This window comes from Telmatherina bonti (assembly GCF_933228915.1).
Source record: "Telmatherina bonti genome assembly, chromosome: 15".
NCBI lineage: Eukaryota > Metazoa > Chordata > Actinopteri > Atheriniformes > Telmatherinidae > Telmatherina > Telmatherina bonti.
Genome location: NC_136613.1, coordinates 36,097,079 through 36,109,680, shown reverse-complemented (window position 1 = coordinate 36,109,680; position 12,602 = coordinate 36,097,079).

Here is a 12,602-nt window from a genome sequence, read left to right as displayed (position 1 = left end):
CCAGCATGAGGAGGAACCAGACTGGAGACCAGTATGAGGAGGAGGTACCAGACTGGAGACCAGTATGAGGAGGAGGTACCAGACTGGAGACCAGTATGAGGAGGTACCAGACTGGAGACCAGCATGAGGAGGAACCAGACTGGAGACCAGTATGAGGAGGAGGTACCAGACTGGAGACCAGTATGAGGAGGAGGTACCAGACTGGAGACCAGTATGAGGAGGAACCAGACTGGAGACCAGTATGAGGAGGTACCAGACTGGAGACCAGCATGAGGAGGAACCAGACTGGAGACCAGTATGAGGAGGAACCAGGCTGGAGACCAGTATGAGGAGGAGGTACCAGACTGGAGACCAGTATGAGGAGGAGGAACCAGACTGGAGACCAGCATGAGGAGGTACCAGACTGGAGACCAGTATGAGGAGGAGGTACCAGACTGGAGACCAGTATGAGGAGGTACCAGACTGGAGACCAGCATGAGGAGGAGGAACCAGACTGGAGACCAGTATGAGGAGGTACCAGACTGGAGACCAGCATGAGGAGGAACCAGACTGGAGACCAGTATGAGGAGGAACCAGACTGGAGACTAGTATGAGGAGGTACCAGACTGGAGACCAGCATGAGGAGGAACCAGACTGGAGACCGGTATGAGGAGGAGGTACCAGACTGGAGACCAGTATGAGGAGGAGGTACCAGACTGGAGACCAGTATGAGGAGGAACCAGACTGGAGACCAGTATGAGGAGGTACCAGACTGGAGACCAGCATGAGGAGGAACCAGACTGGAGACCAGTATGAGGAGGAACCAGACTGGAGACCAGTATGAGGAGGAGGTACCAGACTGGAGACCAGTATGAGGAGGAGGAACCAGACTGGAGACCAGCATGAGGAGGTACCAGACTGGAGACCAGTATGAGGAGGAACCAGACTGGAGACCAGTATGAGGAGGTACCAGACTGGAGACCAGCATGAGGAGGAGGTACCAGACTGGAGACCAGCATGAGGAGGTACCAGACTGGAGACCAGCATGAGGAGGAGGTACCAGACTGGAGACCAGTATGAGGAGGTACCAGACTGGAGACCAGTATGAGGAGGAGGTACCAGACTGGAGACCAGTATGAGGAGGAGGAACCAGACTGGAGACCAGCATGAGGAGGTACCAGACTGGAGACCAGCATGAGGAGGAACCAGACTGGAGACCAGTATGAGGAGGAGGTACCAGACTGGAGACCAGTATGAGGAGGAGGAACCAGACTGGAGACCAGCATGAGGAGGTACCAGACTGGAGACCAGCATGAGGAGGAACCAGACTGGAGACCAGTATGAGGAGGAGGAACCAGACTGGAGACCAGCAAGAGGAGGTACCAGACTGGAGACCAGCATGAGGAGGAGGTACCAGACTGGAGACCAGTATGAGGAGGTACCAGACTGGAGACCAGTATGAGGAGGTACCAGACTGGAGACCAGTATGAGGAGGAACCAGACTGGAGACCAGTATGAGGAAGTACCAGACTGGAGACCAGTATGAGGAGGAACCAGACTGGAGACCAGTATGAGGAGGTACCAGACTGGAGACCTGCATTAGGAGGAGGTACCAGACTGGAGACCAGTATGAGGCGGAACCAGACTGGAGACCAGTATGAGGAGGAGGTACCAGACTGGAGACCAGTATGAGGAGGTACCAGACTGGAGACCAGCATGAGGAGGAACCAGACTGGAGACCAGTATGAGGAGGAACCAGAATGGAGACCAGTATGAGGAGGAACCAGACTGGAGACCAGTATGAGGAGGAGGTACCAGACTGGAGACCAGTATGAGGAGGAGGTACCAGACTGGAGACCAGTATGAGGAGGAGGAACCAGACTGGAGACAAGCATGAGGAGGTACCAGACTGAAGACCAGTATGAGGAGGAGGAACCAGACTGGAGACCAGCATGAGGAGGAACCAGACTGGAGACCAGTATGAGGAGGAACCAGACTGGAGACCAGTATGAGGAGGAACCAGACTAGAGACCAGTATGAGGAGGAACCAGACTGGAGACCAGTATTAGGAGGTACAAGACTGGAGACCAGCATGAGGAGGAACCAGACTGGAGACCAGTATGAGGAGGTACCAGACTGGAGACCAGCATGAGGAGGAACCAGACTGGAGACCAGTATGAGGAGGAACCAGACTGGAGACCAGTATGAGGAGGTACCAGACTGGAGACCAGCATGAGGAGGAAACAGACTGGAGACCAGTATGAGGAGGAGGTACCAGACTGGAGACCAGTATGAGGAGGAGGTACCAGACTGGAGACCATTATGAGGAGGAACCAGACTGGAGACCAGTATTAGGAGGTACCAGACTGGAGACCAGCATGAGGAGGAACCAGACTGGAGACCAGTATGAGGAGGAACCAGACTGGAGACCAGTATGAGGAGGAGGTACCAGACTGGAGACCAGTATGAGGAGGAGGAACCAGACTGGAGACCAGCATGAGGAGGTACCAGACTGGAGACCAGTATGAGGAGGAACCAGACTGGAGACCAGTATGAGGAGGTACCAGAATGGAGACCAGCATGAGGAGGAGTTACCAGACTGGAGACCAGTATGAGGAGGTACCAGACTGGAGACCAGCATGAGGAGGAACCAGACTGGAGACCAGCATGAGGAAGTACCAGACTGGAGACCAGGATGAAGAGGAACCAGACTGGAGACCAGTATGAGGAGGAACCAGAGTGGAGACCAGTATGAGGAGGAGGTACCAGACTGGAGACCAGTATGAGGAGGAGGTACCAGACTGGAGACCAGCATGAGGAGGAGGTACCAGACTGGAGACCAGTATGAGGAGGTACCAGACTGGAGACCAGTATGAGGAGGTACCAAACTGGAGACCAGTATGAGGAGGAACCAGACTGGAGACCAGCATGAGGAGGTACCAGACTGGAGACCAGTATGAGGAGGTACCAGACTGGAGACCAGCATGAGGAGGAGGTACCAGACTGGAGACCAGTATGAGGAGGAGGTACCAGACTGGAGACCAGTATGAGGAGGAGGTACCAGACCGGAGACCATTATGAGGAGGAACCAGACTGGAGACCAGTATGAGGAGGAACGAGACTGGAGACCAGTATGAGGAGGAACCAGACTGGAGACCAGTAAGAGGAGGAACCAGACTGGAGACCAGTATGAGGAGGAACCAGACTGGAGACCAGTATGAGGAGGTACCAGACTGGAGACCAGTATGAGGAGGAGGTACCAGACTGGAGACCAGTATAAGGAGGAGGAACCAGACTGGAGACCAGCATGAGGAGGTACCAGACTGGAGACCAGTATAAGGAGGAGGAACCAGACTGGAGACCAGCATGAGGAGGAACCAGACTGGAGACCAGTATGAGGAGGAACCAGACTGGAGACTAGTATGAGGAGGTACCAGACTGGAGACCAGCATGAGGAGGAACCAGAGTGGAGACCGGTATGAGGAGGAGGTACCAGACTGGAGACCAGTATGAGGAGGAGGTACCAGACTGGAGACCAGTATGAGGAGGAACCAGACTGGAGACCAGTATGAGGAGGTACCAGACTGGAGACCAGCATGAGGAGGAACCAGACTGGAGACCAGTATGAGGAGGAACCAGACTGGAGACCAGTATGAGGAGGAGGTACCAGACTGGAGACCAGTATGAGGAGGAGGAACCAGACTGGAGACCAGCATGAGGAGGTACCAGACTGGAGACCAGTATGAGGAGGAACCAGACTGGAGACCAGTATGAGGAGGTACCAGACTGGAGACCAGCATGAGGAGGAGGTACCAGACTGGAGACCAGCATGAGGAGGTACCAGACTGGAGACCAGCATGAGGAGGAGGTACCAGACTGGAGACCAGTATGAGGAGGTACCAGACTGGAGACCAGTATGAGGAGGAGGTACCAGACTGGAGACCAGTATGAGGAGGAGGAACCAGACTGGAGACCAGCATGAGGAGGTACCAGACTGGAGACCAGCATGAGGAGGAACCAGACTGGAGACCAGTATGAGGAGGAGGTACCAGACTGGAGACCAGTATGAGGAGGAGGAACCAGACTGGAGACCAGCATGAGGAGGTACCAGACTGGAGACCAGCATGAGGAGGAACCAGACTGGAGACCAGTATGAGGAGGAGGAACCAGACTGGAGACCAGCATGAGGAGGTACCAGACTGGAGACCAGCATGAGGAGGAGGTACCAGACTGGAGACCAGTATGAGGAGGTACCAGACTGGAGACCAGTATGAGGAGGTACCAGACTGGAGACCAGTATGAGGAGGAACCAGACTGGAGACCAGTATGAGGAAGTACCAGACTGGAGACCAGTATGAGGAGGAACCAGACTGGAGACCAGTATGAGGAGGTACCAGACTGGAGACCTGCATTAGGAGGAGGTACCAGACTGGAGACCAGTATGAGGCGGAACCAGACTGGAGACCAGTATGAGGAGGAGGTACCAGACTGGAGACCAGTATGAGGAGGTACCAGACTGGAGACCAGCATGAGGAGGAACCAGACTGGAGACCAGTATGAGGAGGAACCAGAATGGAGACCAGTATGAGGAGGAACCAGACTGGAGACCAGTATGAGGAGGAGGTACCAGACTGGAGACCAGTATGAGGAGGAGGTACCAGACTGGAGACCAGTATGAGGAGGAGGAACCAGACTGGAGACAAGCATGAGGAGGTACCAGACTGAAGACCAGTATGAGGAGGAGGAACCAGACTGGAGACCAGCATGAGGAGGAACCAGACTGGAGACCAGTATGAGGAGGAACCAGACTGGAGACCAGTATGAGGAGGAACCAGACTAGAGACCAGTATGAGGAGGAACCAGACTGGAGACCAGTATTAGGAGGTACAAGACTGGAGACCAGCATGAGGAGGAACCAGACTGGAGACCAGTATGAGGAGGTACCAGACTGGAGACCAGCATGAGGAGGAACCAGACTGGAGACCAGTATGAGGAGGAACCAGACTGGAGACCAGTATGAGGAGGTACCAGACTGGAGACCAGCATGAGGAGGAACCAGACTGGAGACCAGTATGAGGAGGAGGTACCAGACTGGAGACCAGTATGAGGAGGAGGTACCAGACTGGAGACCATTATGAGGAGGAACCAGACTGGAGACCAGTATTAGGAGGTACCAGACTGGAGACCAGCATGAGGAGGAACCAGACTGGAGACCAGTATGAGGAGGAACCAGACTGGAGACCAGTATGAGGAGGAGGTACCAGACTGGAGACCAGTATGAGGAGGAGGAACCAGACTGGAGACCAGCATGAGGAGGTACCAGACTGGAGACCAGTATGAGGAGGAACCAGACTGGAGACCAGTATGAGGAGGTACCAGAATGGAGACCAGCATGAGGAGGAGTTACCAGACTGGAGACCAGTATGAGGAGGTACCAGACTGGAGACCAGCATGAGGAGGAACCAGACTGGAGACCAGCATGAGGAAGTACCAGACTGGAGACCAGTATGAAGAGGAACCAGACTGGAGACCAGTATGAGGAGGAACCAGAGTGGAGACCAGTATGAGGAGGAGGTACCAGACTGGAGACCAGTATGAGGAGGAGGTACCAGACTGGAGACCAGCATGAGGAGGAGGTACCAGACTGGAGACCAGTATGAGGAGGTACCAGACTGGAGACCAGTATGAGGAGGTACCAAACTGGAGACCAGTATGAGGAGGAACCAGACTGGAGACCAGCATGAGGAGGTACCAGACTGGAGACCAGTATGAGGAGGTACCAGACTGGAGACCAGCATGAGGAGGAGGTACCAGACTGGAGACCAGTATGAGGAGGAGGTACCAGACTGGAGACCAGTATGAGGAGGAGGTACCAGACCGGAGACCATTATGAGGAGGAACCAGACTGGAGACCAGTATGAGGAGGAACGAGACTGGAGACCAGTATGAGGAGGAACCAGACTGGAGACCAGTAAGAGGAGGAACCAGACTGGAGACCAGTATGAGGAGGAACCAGACTGGAGACCAGTATGAGGAGGTACCAGACTGGAGACCAGTATGAGGAGGAGGTACCAGACTGGAGACCAGTATAAGGAGGAGGAACCAGACTGGAGACCAGCATGAGGAGGTACCAGACTGGAGACCAGTATGAGGAGGAACCAGACTGGAGACCAGTATGAGGAGGAACCAGACTGGAGACCAGTATGAGGAGGAACCAGACTGGAGACCAGTATGAGGAGGAGGTACCAGACTGGAGACCAGTATGAGGAGGTACCAGACTGGAGACCAGCATGAGGAGGAACCAGACTGGAGACCAGTATGAGGAGGAGGTACCAGACTGGAGACCAGTATGAGGAGGAACCAGACTGGAGACCAGCATGAGGAGGTACCAGACTGGAGACCAGTATGAGGAGGTACCAGACTGGAGACCAGTATGAGGAGGAGGTACCAGACTGGAGACCAGCATGAGGACGTACCAGACTGGAGACCAGTATGAGGAGGAACCAGACTGGAGACCAGTATGAGGAGGTACCAGACTGGAGACCAGTATGAGGAGGAGGTACCAGACTGGAGACCAGTATGAGGAGGAACCAGACTGGAGACCAGTATGAGGAGGAACCAGACTGGAGACCAGTATGAGGAGGAACCAGACTGGAGACCAGTATGAGGAGGTACCAGACTGGAGACCAGTATGAGGAGGAACCAGACTGGAGACCAGCATGAGGAGGTACCAGACTGGAGACCAGTATGAGGAGGAACCAGACTGGAGACCAGTATGAGGAGTAACCAGACTGGAGACCAGTATGAGGAGGTACCAGACTGGAGACCAGTATGAGGAGGAACCAGACTGGAGACCAGTATGAGGAGGAACCAGACTGGAGACCAGTATGAGGAGGTACCAGACTGGAGACCAGCATGAGGAGGAACCAGACTGGAGACTAGTATGAGGAGGAACCAGACTGGAGACCAGTATGAGGAGGTACCAGACTGGAGACCAGCATGAGGAGGAACCAGACTGGAGACCAGTATGAGGAGGAGGTACCAGACTGGAGACCAGTATGAGGAGGAGGTACCAGACTGGAGACCATTATGAGGAGGAACCAGACTGGAGACCAGTATTAGGAGGTACCAGACTGGAGACCAGCATGAGGAGGAACCAGACTGGAGACCAGTATGAGGAGGAACCAGACTGGAGACCAGTATGAGGAGGAGGTACCAGACTGGAGACCAGTATGAGGAGGAGGAACCAGACTGGAGACCAGCATGAGGAGGTACCAGACTGGAGACCAGTATGAGGAGGAACCAGACTGGAGACCAGTATGAGGAGGTACCAGACTGGAGACCAGCATGAGGAGGAGGTACCAGACTGGAGACCAGTATGAGGAGGTACCAGACTGGAGACCAGCATGAGGAGGAACCAGACTGGAGACCAGCATGAGGAAGTACCAGACTGGAGACCAGTATGAAGAGGAACCAGACTGGAGACCAGTATGAGGAGGAACCAGAGTGGAGACCAGTATGAGGAGGAGGTACCAGACTGGAGACCAGTATGAGGAGGAGGTACCAGACTGGAGACCAGCATGAGGAGGAGGTACCAGACTGGAGACCAGTATGAGGAGGTACCAGACTGGAGACCAGTATGAGGAGGTACCAAACTGGAGACCAGTATGAGGAGGAACCAGACTGGAGACCAGCATGAGGAGGTACCAGACTGGAGACCAGTATGAGGAGGAGGTACCAGACTGGAGACCAGCATGAGGAGGAGGTACCAGACTGGAGACCAGTATGAGGAGGTACCAGACTGGAGACCAGTATGAGGAGGTACCAGACTGGAGACCAGTATGAGGAGGAGGTACCAGACTGGAGACCAGTATGAGGAGGAGGTACCAGACCGGAGACCATTATGAGGAGGAACCAGACTGGAGACCAGTATGAGGAGGAACGAGACTGGAGACCAGTATGAGGAGGAACCAGACTGGAGACCAGTAAGAGGAGGAACCAGACTGGAGACCAGTATGAGGAGGAACCAGACTGGAGACCAGTATGAGGAGGTACCAGACTGGAGACCAGTATGAGGAGGAGGTACCAGACTGGAGACCAGTATAAGGAGGAGGAACCAGACTGGAGACCAGCATGAGGAGGTACCAGACTGGAGACCAGTATGAGGAGGAACCAGACTGGAGACCAGTATGAGGAGGAACCAGACTGGAGACCAGTATGAGGAGGAACCAGACTGGAGACCAGTATGAGGAGGAGGTACCAGACTGGAGACCAGTATGAGGAGGTACCAGACTGGAGACCAGCATGAGGAGGAACCAGACTGGAGACCAGTATGAGGAGGAGGTACCAGACTGGAGACCAGTATGAGGAGGAACCAGACTGGAGACCAGCATGAGGAGGTACCAGACTGGAGACCAGTATGAGGAGGTACCAGACTGGAGACCAGTATGAGGAGGAGGTACCAGACTGGAGACCAGCATGAGGACGTACCAGACTGGAGACCAGTATGAGGAGGAACCAGACTGGAGACCAGTATGAGGAGGTACCAGACTGGAGACCAGTATGAGGAGGAGGTACCAGACTGGAGACCAGTATGAGGAGGAACCAGACTGGAGACCAGTATGAGGAGGAACCAGACTGGAGACCAGTATGAGGAGGAACCAGACTGGAGACCAGTATGAGGAGGTACCAGACTGGAGACCAGTATGAGGAGGAACCAGACTGGAGACCAGTATGAGGAGGAGGTACCAGACTGGAGACCAGCATGAGGAGGTACCAGACTGGAGACCAGTATGAGGAGGAACCAGACTGGAGACCAGTATGAGGAGTAACCAGACTGGAGACCAGTATGAGGAGGTACCAGACTGGAGACCAGTATGAGGAGGAACCAGACTGGAGACCAGTATGAGGAGGTACCAGACTGGAGACCAGTATGAGGAGGAGGTACCAGACTGGAGACCAGTATGAGGAGGAACCAGACTGGAGACCAGTATGAGGAGGAACCAGACTGGAGACCAGTATGAGGTGGAACCCGACTGGAGACCAGTATGAGGAGGAACCAGACTGGAGACCAGTATGAGGAGGAACCAGACTGGAGACCAGTATGAGGAGGAAACAGACTGGAGACCAGTATGAGGAGGTACCAGACTGGAGACCAGTATGAGGAGGAACCAGACTGGAGACCAGTATGAGGAGGAACCAGACTGGAGACCAGTATGAGGAGGTACCAGACTGGAGACCAGTATAAGGAGGAGGAACCAGACAGGAGACCAGCATGAGGAGGTACCAGACTGGAGACCAGTATAAGGAGGAGGAACCAGACTTGAGACCAGTATGAGGAGGTACCAGACTGGAGACCAGTATAAGGTGGAGGAACCAGACTGGAGACCAGTATGAGGAGGTACCAGACTGGAGACCAGCATGAGGAGGAACCAGACTGGAGACCAGTATGAGGAGGAGGTACCAGACTGGAGACCAGTATGAGGAGGTACCAGACTGGAGACCAGTATGAGGAGGAGGTACCAGATTGGAGACCAGTATGAGGAGGAGGAACCGGACTGGAGACCAGTATGAGGAGGAGGTAGTGGACTGGAGACCAGTATGAGGAGGAGGTAGTGGACTGGAGACCAGTATGAGGAGGAGGTAGTGGACTGGAGACCAGTATGAGGAGGAGGTAGTGGACTGGAGACCAGTATGAGGAGGAGGTAGTGGACTGGAGACCAGTATGAGGAGGAGGTACCAGACTGGAGACCAGTATGAGGAGGAGGTAGTGGACTGGAGACCAGTATGAGGAGGAGGTAGTGGACTGGAGACCAGTATGAGGAGGAGGTAGTGGACTGGAGACCAGTATGAGGAGGAGGTAGTGGACTGGAGACCAGTATGAGGAGGAGGTAGTGGACTGGAGACCAGTATGAGGAGGAGGTAGTGGACTGGAGACCAGTATGAGTTCCTGTGTTTACAGGAGGAAGCTGCTGCTCCGTCTCTCTCCATCTGTGTGATCTACTCCTCTGGCTGGCTAAGCTCTTGTTCTCCTGCCTGGTGGGACTCCTCACCCTGGGGCTGTTTTCCTCCCGTCCTCTCTCTAAGAGAATAAGGAATTTCAGTGGCAGAAGCAATCAGAGCTTTCAGCTTCTAACCAGTCCCCAACTGACTCTGCTATCAAGTTAAAAGTGATTCTTCTCTCTTTGAGAGCGCTGCATCTCTCCTTGTACCCCCGACCACGGCATGTTCTCTCCTCTCTGCTGCCACCTCTAACTGGTTTCCCATCATGTCTTCTCCTCTGATTCCTCGGCTTTTTCTTCTTTCCTGATTCATCTTGCCCTCAGACTTAATCAGGACCCGCTTGCCTTTGATAGTTTTGGAAAGCATCCATCCAACTTCAGGAACGGCTCTGTATGCGTTTTGGATAAAATGATGCTTTTCTGATCATGGATCTTTCTCCACGGGAGACGGGGAGTCCTGGCATTATTACTGCAGAAGCCTGGTGAAGCTGAGCATCATCCTTTCCTTTGCACATCCGCAGAATGATTCATCCCGAGTCACGTGATGGTCCTGCATCACGGCGGCATGCAATGATCCACTCTCACATATCAGCTGTAAATGTTCAACGTAATGCTGACCAGAGTGTCTGAGACATGTCCCACCCAGACCACAGACAGCTGAAATGTTCCTGTTGATGGGCGATGTACGTCCACACCCGGGTTTACATCAGGACTCTATGTTTCCTGCTCTTCCCCAGGTCGGACATGTGGCGTCACACTGGGCCGGTACTGTCCGAACAAAAACTACATGAAAGTGGAGAAGAAGTGTAGGAAGCCTGTGTCCATCCTCACCACTTCCACAGGAGGGTCAGGACCAACCAGAACCAGCCAGAACCAGCCAGAACCAGTCAGAACCAACTAGAACCCATCAGGACCAGCTAGAACCAGCCAGGAGCAGCCAGGAACAGCCAGAACCAACCAGAACACACCAGAACCAATCAGGACCAACTAGAACCCATCAGAACCAGTCAGGACCAACGAGGACCAGTAAGAACCAACCAAGACCAGTTAGAACCAGTCAGACCAGTAAGAACCAGCCAGGACCAGTCAGAACTAACTAGAACCCATCAGGACCCGCCAGGACCAGTCGTGACCAGCCAGACCAGCCAGGACCAGTCAGAACCAGCCAGGACCAGTCGTGACCAGCCAGGACCAGCTAAACCCCAGTGGACAAACCAAGGATCCAAATCTCAGACCCTTCCGGCCTCGCTCGGCAGGTTCCATGTTCAGTCCAGTTAGGAGCAATCTGAACCAGTACGGCTTGCTGGGAAGGTTGCCGGACGAAAAACAACATGGCAGCACGGTGCAGGCTGGCAAAGCTGCATCTGAATAAACCAGCAGACTTCTGGAACAACGTCCTCTGGACAGATCGGACCAAAGTGTTTGCTGACTAATGGGACACGTCCACATCAGGCTTTCTGATCCGAATCCGAGTCTGTTTGATTGGAAAGTTTGGGGAAATGTAAACACACCAAATGAATTCTTATTCAGACCAAACAACCGGACTCGGTCCGCCTACAAACTCAGGTCTCGGCCCGTTTCAAGTGGACCAAATACAGGAAGCGGACTACAAAAAGGCCCTTCCTGCATGTGGCGTAGCGTTGCATTGTGGGTAAATCCATAGCGATGGCGTTAAGGGTCCTCTGCCTCGTCTGGTGTTCATACTGCGTCCATTGTTGCAGTGGATTTCTGCAGGATACTTGCATAAGACACAATAAAAACCCAAAACAGCCATAGTTTGGTCTCCATGTTTAACTGGCAGGTGGAGGAAACAGAGTTTTCTTCTTCATGCCGGTCTTGTCCTCTCTTCTGCTAAATACTAGTGTAGCGCCACCTCTGGTGGGAATGGGGAGATATTATTCTACTGGTTTGACTGGTTTCACCAAAGAGCAGCGTGAACACGATCTCGGTCCGCATGGATACACCCCCCTACAGCTGGACCCAGTCCCCAACCAGACCGGGTCCCCAACCAGACCAAGTCCCCAACCGGACTGAGTCCCCAACCAGACCAAGTCCCCAACCGGACCGGGTCCCCAACCGGACCGAGTCGCCAACCGGACCGAGTCGCCAACCGGACCGAGTCGCCAACCGGACCAAGTCCCCAACCGAACCAAGTGCCCAACCGGACTGAGTCCCAAACCGGACCGGGTCCCCAACCGGACCGAGTCGCCAACCGGACCGAGTCTCCAACCGGCCCGGGTCCCCAACCGGACCGAGTCGCCAACCGGACCGAGTCTCCAACCGGACCGAGTCTCCAACCGGACCGAATCCCCAACCGGACCGAGTCTCCAACCGGACCAAGTCCCCAACCGGACCGAGTCTCCAACCGGACCGAGTCTCCAACCGGACCGAATCCCCAACCGGACCGAGTCTCCAACCGGACCGAGTCTCCAACCGGACCGAGTCTCCAACCGAACCGAGTCGCCAACTGGACCGAGTCTCCAACCGGACCGAGACTCCAACCGGATCGAGTCGCCAACCGGACCGAGTCTCCAACTGGACCGAGTCTCCAACCGGACCGAGTCTCCAACCGGGCCGAGTCTCCAACCGGATCGAGTCGCCAACCGGACCGAGTCTCCAACT